Source organism: Eptatretus burgeri, chromosome 9 (assembly GCF_056783735.1).
Source record: "Eptatretus burgeri isolate ZD-2024b chromosome 9, Ebu_testis_v1, whole genome shotgun sequence".
In the NCBI taxonomy this organism is placed as follows: domain Eukaryota; kingdom Metazoa; phylum Chordata; class Myxini; order Myxiniformes; family Myxinidae; genus Eptatretus; species Eptatretus burgeri.
The window spans coordinates 88315637-88324211 of NC_140969.1; the positions used below are offsets into that span (position 1 = coordinate 88315637).

The window sequence follows — 8575 nt, forward strand, 5'->3', positions numbered from 1 at the left end:
GCAGCGTCATAAAGACCATCGTCTGGATGCATTGTGTGTTTACCTTTGAGAACATTTAGACCATTCTGCCGCATTCGTTGCTACGATGTGGTCGTACCTTGTTATGCTCTTGAGTTTTTTCAAAGAATTTCAAGAAAATATGTTTCCGGTACACCTGCAAGTGCGTCCTGGAGTGTGTGCAATAAGAAAGTCTCACCAGGTAAATGGGAAACGGAGAGAAAGACCATTGCTGATGGATAGAGGGTAAAGGGTTAAAGATCCCATTGATTGGTATGAAAAGGAAGTTTTCGGAAGGGAGCAGATTGTGATATTAAATAAATAATGACAGTTTGATTATGGTGTCAACAAATGTACTCTTAAATCTTGTTTCAAGGAAACCAAGTTACATCGTTCGATCCGTTTGCTGGGCCTGTGGTCAGAACGTCAGGTTTCAACTTCAGTTTGAAACGATCCCATTTAAGGATCATTATGATGGATATTGATTCCTGTTTTCATTGAAATAACATTAATTTATTAAACTTGTTATATCCGTGTCCACAGATCTTTGGGGAAGGTTCTCTTTTCGGCCCAATGGACGTTGGAGACCTCGTGTCGCTGTGGGGGAGGTTTGAAAATGCTGTCGGGATCATCTCCATGGTGATATTTATCATCAACTTGCTTTGGGCGATATATTTATGGAGGAACAAACGGCTCCGGTAAAGCTCTTCACAAGTCTTCATTTTATGATTGATCTTCCAATTAAGAACAGTAAACTATGATCCCGATGGACCTCTCAACTGATGAACATGTTGTTATTGGAGTTTATCTATCTGGTGGGACTCTGATACATTTTCACGATGCAGATAAATGTTCTCTCAAACGAAGTTCTGGTGATTATTGTGTGTTCACAGAAAGGACAAGAATGTGGATAGAGAAGATGAGGCTGATGGGGAGGATAAGGATGTGGAAGATGATGATGACGACGATGAGGAATGTGACTGTGACAGTGGAGACAACGAATGTGATTGTGAGGATGGAGACAACGAATGTGATTGTGAGGATGGAGACAATGAATGTGATTGCGAGGATGGAGACGACGAATGTGATTGTGATGATGATGATGACGGATGTGATTGTGAGGATGGAGAAGACGAATGTGATTGTGATGATGACAATGACGGATGTGATTGTGAGGATGGAGACGGCGAATGTGATTGTTCCAAAGACGATTCTCTTTGAGGACAAGGAATACCAAGTTCGCAAGGGAGAAGGGGTGAGGCTCTATTTTGTGTTGACTAACTTCCAGGAGATTGATTTCATTTTCGTGATAGTTTTTCCAAGTCGTTTTCGCTTCGATAAGGTTCCCAGCACAGTTTACCCACCCTCCGCGTGGGTAGAGTTTGCAAATCACCTGCTTAAAAGAGTAGTCTGTGTTGTAAAAAGACTTTTGATGTTTGTGTGGTGTGTGTTTAAAGGGTTCTAAAGGGGTCAAAACAGTTCAATTGGTGTTAAGGTCGTATGGGCTCGAAAAAAAAGGGGATCAAAATTTATCTATGGGGTCTCAACAGGTCTAAAGGATCTGTGGGTATAAATGTCTGAGGGGTCAAATGATCGACGGGAGTTTAAAAGGTCATACAGGGTCTCAAGATCTTAAGGGTCAACAGGGTTGAAATGAACAACAGCAACAACAGAAGCAGCACGGTGTTGAGGGGCTGCAGGAAAAGCAGAACCCTCATTGTGATCACAGGCTGCAACAGCAACAACAGAAACAGCACGGTGTTGAGAGGTCATACCACAAGCAGGACCTTCAACAGGTAAGCACTCTTCAATACTTTGTGGCAGTTGGGGTGAACACACATTGGGCTGAACACACTGGGGGTGAACGCACTGGGGGTGAACACACTGGGGGTGAACACACTGGGGGTGAACACACTGGGGGTAAACACACTGGGGGTAAACACACTGGGGGTGAACACACTGGGTGCAAACTCAGCAAACCCCAAGATAGTGTTGTGAAGCTGAAATAAGTTTTGCCACTTGTTCTTTTATAGACATTGCTGTTAATACTTCCTTCTTTGAAGAAGAATGTTCTTAATTGTGAAGATAATTGTAATTAATATTTTGGTGTGAAGGTTAGTGATTGACATGGTCATCGCCACGCAGGATAAATCACAAGTTTAACTCCCCTCAATTGGATTCTTCATCTTTTCGTCGTCACCTGTTCCATCAGTGCATTCCCTGCTGTGCCCTTTCTTGAACAAGTTATCAAACTGATGAAGATATCAGTGTGTTTAATGTTTTAGATTTTTATTGTTTTTTTTCCAAAGGCCCCTCCGAAGCTGTTAACTCCACTCTCCTCCACCCACTCTCCTCCACCTCATTAACTCTCCTCCACCCACTCGAATGAAACCATCCCACCGGTTGGAATGTAAGTTGCCAAGATTCTTGCTTTACATTAAAAATGATTTCAAACTTTGTATAAACTACATGTTCTTCACCCCAATCGTGTCCCATTCTGTTTGTGCCTCAGAAGAGTTGGGAACAAACGAATGTTTTGCTGCACTCACAGCCAGACAAGCACCAAACAGATCATCCAATTGGTGAAAGTCTGGCATGAGTGTTAATGGAACTGTATACAAGTTCAAGGTGTGTACAACTGGATAATCATTAAAATTAATTAAATCGATGAACATTGGTGATTAAATCGATGCAATCAAATTAATTAATGAAATCGAAGAAGGTTGTTCGTTAAATCGAAGCAGTTCGGATGTCACGTGACAATTTTCCAGCTTCTTCAGTTCTTCCTCACTTCATCATCTGCCGTGACCAAGGCGAGTGGATTCTCGCCGAAACGTCGCATTTACCAACGAGTAGTAAGTCCAGCTTTTTTCAATAAAAAATTTTTCTGTCTTAAAATTGTTTGAAAAACCTTAATCAAAACCCAGTGGGACTTTGTGGTGAAGAAAATCAAGATGTGAAATTGAAGGCAAAAGAAGAGGAAAATTGAACTGAGATGCAGAAAGCAATGGAGAGAGTAGTGTTTCCAGGATTGTGTCAGAAGGCATGATGATGATGAAGATGATGATGGCGGTGATATTGAGTGGTTTTCAATTCCTTTTGCTGATACGTGTGCAGAGACCCACAAACCGAGATCCACCTTGATGACCCACAAAACGAGTTCCACCTTGATGACCCACAAAACGAGTTCCACCTTGATGACCCACAAAACGAGTTCCACCTTGATGACCCACAAAACGAGTTCTGCCTTGATGACCCAAAAATTCTGGAGAATCAGGAAGACTTTTGCCTTGATGGCTCAAAATATGAGACCTACCTTGGAGACTCAAAAAGTGGTTTCTATCTTGGAGACCTTTGAAGTTCTCAACCGACCTATCCTTGTCGTTCTTGGTTGGATAGTGATTTATGAGTGGTAAGTTCAGGTGATTAATAATTAATGAAATTACATAGTATTTAATTCGATATTAGACATGTAATGTATTTATTTATTTATTCTTTTTCAGCAATATCAAGAAAGTGCTGGGAAGACCTGAGATTTCTTGAGACAAATTTACAATATATCTCCTCCTTTCCACTTCTTCAAACTTGAAATAACTTAAACTTCATTCTCAAGACAGAACGAGAAGAAAAAAAGACAGAAAACTTTGTTGAGTTGAAAGACTGTATTGACCTTGTACTGTTATTGAACTGCTAAAAAAAAGAAAAAAATTAATAAACTGTTTAAAAAATAATGATTCTTTTAGTTGTTTTTTTATAAATCAGTGTGAAAATGATAAATCATCTTGGGATTAGACTTGGCTTTGGGGTGTGAGGTTAAGGTTGGGTTTGGGTTTGGGGTGTGAGGATAGGGTTGGGTTTGGGTTTGGGGTGTGAAGGTCAGGGTTGGCTTTGGGTTTGGTGTGTTCGGGTTTGGGTTTCAATGTAAGGTTAGGGTTGGGTTTCCTTTTCTTATTTTATTATGAATTTTGTCTTTTGTCATTCCTGTGAATAATATGAAGCTAAAATCTCTTTTCCTTTAAAACATATCGACAGAGGATTGCAAAAGTATTTACCCCCAACCAATATTTACACATTGAGAAGAATTACAAATTATGCAGAAACAATTGTTCCAAATGAACTTTTTTATTCATAACTGAAAGGATCACACTAAATACTGTTACAGCTGAAGAAGGTTACATGTCAGGAATACCTGCAAAAAACATGTACAAATCAAAATTCACTGGTTGAAAAAGTGTTCAACCCCTTCGATCAGCACTTGGTGGAAGCAACTTTTACACCAATGACTGCTATGAGTGTTTTTGGGTTGGTCTCTACCAGCTTTGTACAGTGAGATTGTGACATATTTGGCCATTCTTCAAGTGAAAATTGTTTTAGTTCTTCCAAGTTTGATGGGGATCCTTGATGGGCTGCAATCTTCAAGTCTCGCCATTCATGTTCAATTGGGTTCAAGTCAGGACTTTGCCTGGGCCACTCAAGAACATTTATTTTTTTTCTTATTCAACCACTCCAGTGTGGCTTCACCTTCGTGCTTCGGATCATTATCCTGCTGAAATGTGAATCTCCGACCCAGTTTCAGATTCATGGCTGACTCAAGCACGTTTTCATCAAGGATTCTCCTGTACTTTGCACCATCCATTGTTCCATCTATCCTGACAAGCTTGCCAGTCCCTGATGATTAAAAGCAACCCCAGAGCATGATGCTGCCACAACGAGGCTGGGCAGTAAGGATGGTGTTAACTGTGTGATGTGAAGTGCTCGTCTTGCGCAAAGATGTACTGCTTTGAATTTAGACCAAAAAGTTCAATTTTTGTCTCGTCTGACGATAAAACCTTTATCCACATGCCTGATCATTAAGATGCTTTTTCACAAACTTCATAAGAGCTTTAAGATGCATCTTTTTAAATCATGGCTTCTTTCTTGTCACCTGCTCATCAAGGCCAGCTTTGTGAAGGGAATGGGATATTGTTAATTGATGAACACTGACCCCCATCTCAGACAAAGATCCTTGCCGATCGTTCAAAGTCATTGTTGGATTTACAGTGACATCCCAAGCCAGGTTCCTGCTCTCCCGGCCACTGAGTTTGGATGGGCGACCTTATGTGGGTAGAGTCTGGGTAGTATGATATGTCTTTCACTTCTTAATGATCGATTTCACCGTCCTCAAAGGGATAATGCGTGACTTTGAAATCTTCTTATAACCCTCTCCTGAACAGTGCTTCTCCACCACTTTCTGTCTGATTTCTTTGGAAAGTTCCTTGGTCATCATGTTTGCCCTGTTGGTAGACAAAGTGAGTTGCACCTAAAAACTCCTGAGGTAAGTTAGGGAGATTCAGTGACCTGAAATATAAATCCTCTTAAAATTTCAAGTCAATCGGATGAAAATTGAGGATTTTAGAACTCTCACCGAAGTTGTTGACCTTTGGCCTGTGTTGACCTTTTGACCTCAAAAACAATAGGCTTCTTCCTTATGACAAACTCGACCATGTGGTGAAGTTTCGTGAAGATCGTTTAAAATTGTGACCTCTCGGCAATAAACAGACAGACAAACAGACAGACAAGCCAGAAGACGGCGATGGGTCGCCACGCCTTCGCAGCAACGTGTCCTGTCATTGGTTTGGTAAATAAATGACTATAACTTGGGAACCACTTGCCCAATTAATATCAATCCTTGAAAAGGCACATACTCAGGTCCCCAGCAATATACCTGGCAAGTTTCAGTTCGATCGGACCAGTGGTTGTCGAGAAACAGCGGTCACACACAGACAGACACACAGAGATTGCTGGAATTATAGATAGATAAATTATGATTGGTACGTTTCAACATGCCACACTGCGTTCTCGGGTCACAATCTGAAACCAGTCAGTGCAACTGTTTTCTGCACATCCTCAATTGTTGAGCCAATGCTGTCCGAACGCAAAATCACAATTTTTTGGGGAAGCATCTTGGTTTGATGCCTGCTGTTGGCTTAATGTGGCAGGTTTGGGATCCTCGGGTCCTGAGTTCAAATTCTGCTTGGCTGTTGAATTAATACCACGTGGGATTGACTCAGCTTGTCATCATTGTGAGGTTGGCAAAATGAGTCCTAGCTTGCTGGGATGATTGAGCCATTTGAGTATCCTTTGTCAGAGTGGTGACCTGTCCAGGATTGTGCCCAATAGCCCAGGAGACTGCTTTGGCAGCAATGATGCTCTTTCCAGAGTTTGGTCCCAATGGATGGATCTTGCTTTGGTTTTCATGTGCTAACTGGTTGTAAACGACCTGTAACTTGACTGTCACAAATCATGTCAGTGGAATGAGCTGCTTTATATATTACCAGCAGACAGACCAGCACTTTGTGCAGAATTAATTTGGAGTTTTGCTGTGTGATGATTTGTAATATACTGCCTGCCACTGAGTGGTCCAAAAGGATACACATTTACATTGAGAGAATTGGGGTCTTCCTCCCACCCTGAACCCCCTACCTTGTTGGTTTGAAAATGTTTTCTTCCATCTCCATTTGCCAAGAGGATTCCAACGGTCTGAAATATGATGGGGTAACTACTGGTGGGGCCGATTCTATTGATAGACACACAGACAGACAGACAATACAACTTTATATACAAGATACACAAGGAAGCCATCCGTATTTATGAAGCATTGCTATAACACAGCAATCTCGAACCTCCGTCGATTTCCGAGTCGGTCGATGTGGAACTCGTGAACACAGCAACGTGCACAGTTGAGTTTATTACCTCTTCCACCGAAGATGGATGGGGGTTATATTTTCACCCCTGTCTGTCTACTTGTGAACAAGATATCTTAAAAAGTTGCAGACAGATTCAAAAAAAAAATTGGATTTCGCATATTTTGGTGAAGATCTGAATCTGGATCTGGATCAGAATTTTTTTTACTGAATCTTCACCATTGAGTGATGGGGATAAAATGATATGCAACACGATATCTCAAAAAGTTATGGACTAATTCGGACGAAACTGGGTGGATGAGTTGGTTCGGTGACAAGAACACGCCGATGAAATTTTAGTTCAGGTCTGAATCCAGATCCGTGTGCTCGACTGAGTGCCCAAGTTGTTAATGACACCATACAAGCTCAATTGGATGGCATAGCAATCGTATGCCCAATTGATCAGGTGCTCGCTAACATTTGTCTGTTTGCACGAGAAGTGCGCCTTCTATGATTTAACCACTAATGTCATAACTTGGTGTGTATTTTCAATAAGTGTATGAGATACATTTGTAAGATAAAAAAAATATTATATTCTGCTGATGCGTACATGGACACCCTGGCATATCCTGACACATTCCAGCTTGCACTCGAATTCACCTTTGAGATGGAGCAATTGAAAGCCCTCCCTTTTCTCGACATACTCGTTGAGAAATCAGATTATTATTGACGACCATATGTCACAAGATTACCTTCACTGGGCAGTATACACGGTGGGAGTCATTGAGTCTCACACACATTATAAGATTGCTCTCATCACCGACCTTGTGGATAGAGCCTTGGCCACCTGCTCACCGTGCGACCTCACTGCGGAAATTGAACACAGCAAAACCATTCTGCGTGATAATGGCTTCCCTGAGCTGTCAATATTACTCCATGCACGCAAAGCGAAAAGCGGGGTTAATCAATTGGTGCATGTCTCTGTCTGTCTGTCTGTCTTATCAGTTTATGACAAAGGAACAACTTATTTAAATTGCACGTTATAATTTTGAACACAAATTGGAACACGAATATAAAGATAAGTCTAGTTTCACTGTACTTTGTCTCTGAATTTGTCCCAATCGTACATGTGCAGAGAGGAGTGAGATTGTTTTTTTTTCCTGACTGACAGTCAAACAACATTGAAAAATCATTCCAGAGGAAACTTTCTGTTTTTAAGGCCATTATGAAGGATATAAACAACAGCCACAAATAACTCATGAAATGTGTTAGAATGCTGTCATAGACACTGGTACAATGGTGGGAAAACCCCAATTATTTATTGATTTATTTATTTGCCTTTGAACCTTTATTCAAATTTAATCATATATTTGAACACTGTATAATACAAATCACCTTCCTTGTATACCTTGTCAAGGCTCGTGTGAGAGCGAACACACAACGCACAGCAAGGGGGCATGAGACAAGAGGGGAGGGAGTGGGAGGGACAAAACAGTGGGGAACAGAGACAGGAGATCTGTGGAAAGGAGAGGGATGGGGCAGGGAACATGGGGAATACAAGATGGACATTACAGGGACTTTCAGGAAGGAAAGCAGGGACTTTGAAGGAGGTGGGATTGGCGTGGATTAACTGGGGTCGAAAACATTGAAGATTTGGATGGGGGATGATAAGAGGTGGTGGTGAACAGTTGTTTTGAAGGCCTGAAGGGAAGAATTGGAATGAATAGAGTCAGAGAATTTATTCCAAAGGCGGGAAAAAAAGAGGAAGGAAAGAGTGAAGGTGAGCAGTAATTCGTGATTTTGGTAGTTTTACCAGAAGGGAGTTGTTGGCGGACCTTGAGCGCCCTGTGGAAATGTGGTGGGGACAAATCACAGAGAGAGCAGGGGTGGTGGAGGCGAGGCTGGAGAGGAGACAG

At 41.5% G+C, this 8575-nt stretch overlaps 1 long non-coding RNA gene across 1 annotated transcript; it reads left to right on the forward strand.

The window, feature by feature from the left end:
- Positions 1-555: 555 nt before the first annotated feature.
- On the forward strand, positions 556-2458 carry LOC147020569 (uncharacterized). Its single transcript, XR_015062095.1, has 3 exons — positions 556-1252; positions 1644-1793; positions 2307-2458. It is a non-coding gene; the product is annotated as an uncharacterized LOC147020569 (long non-coding RNA).
- The last annotated feature ends 6117 nt before the right edge of the window (positions 2459-8575 follow it).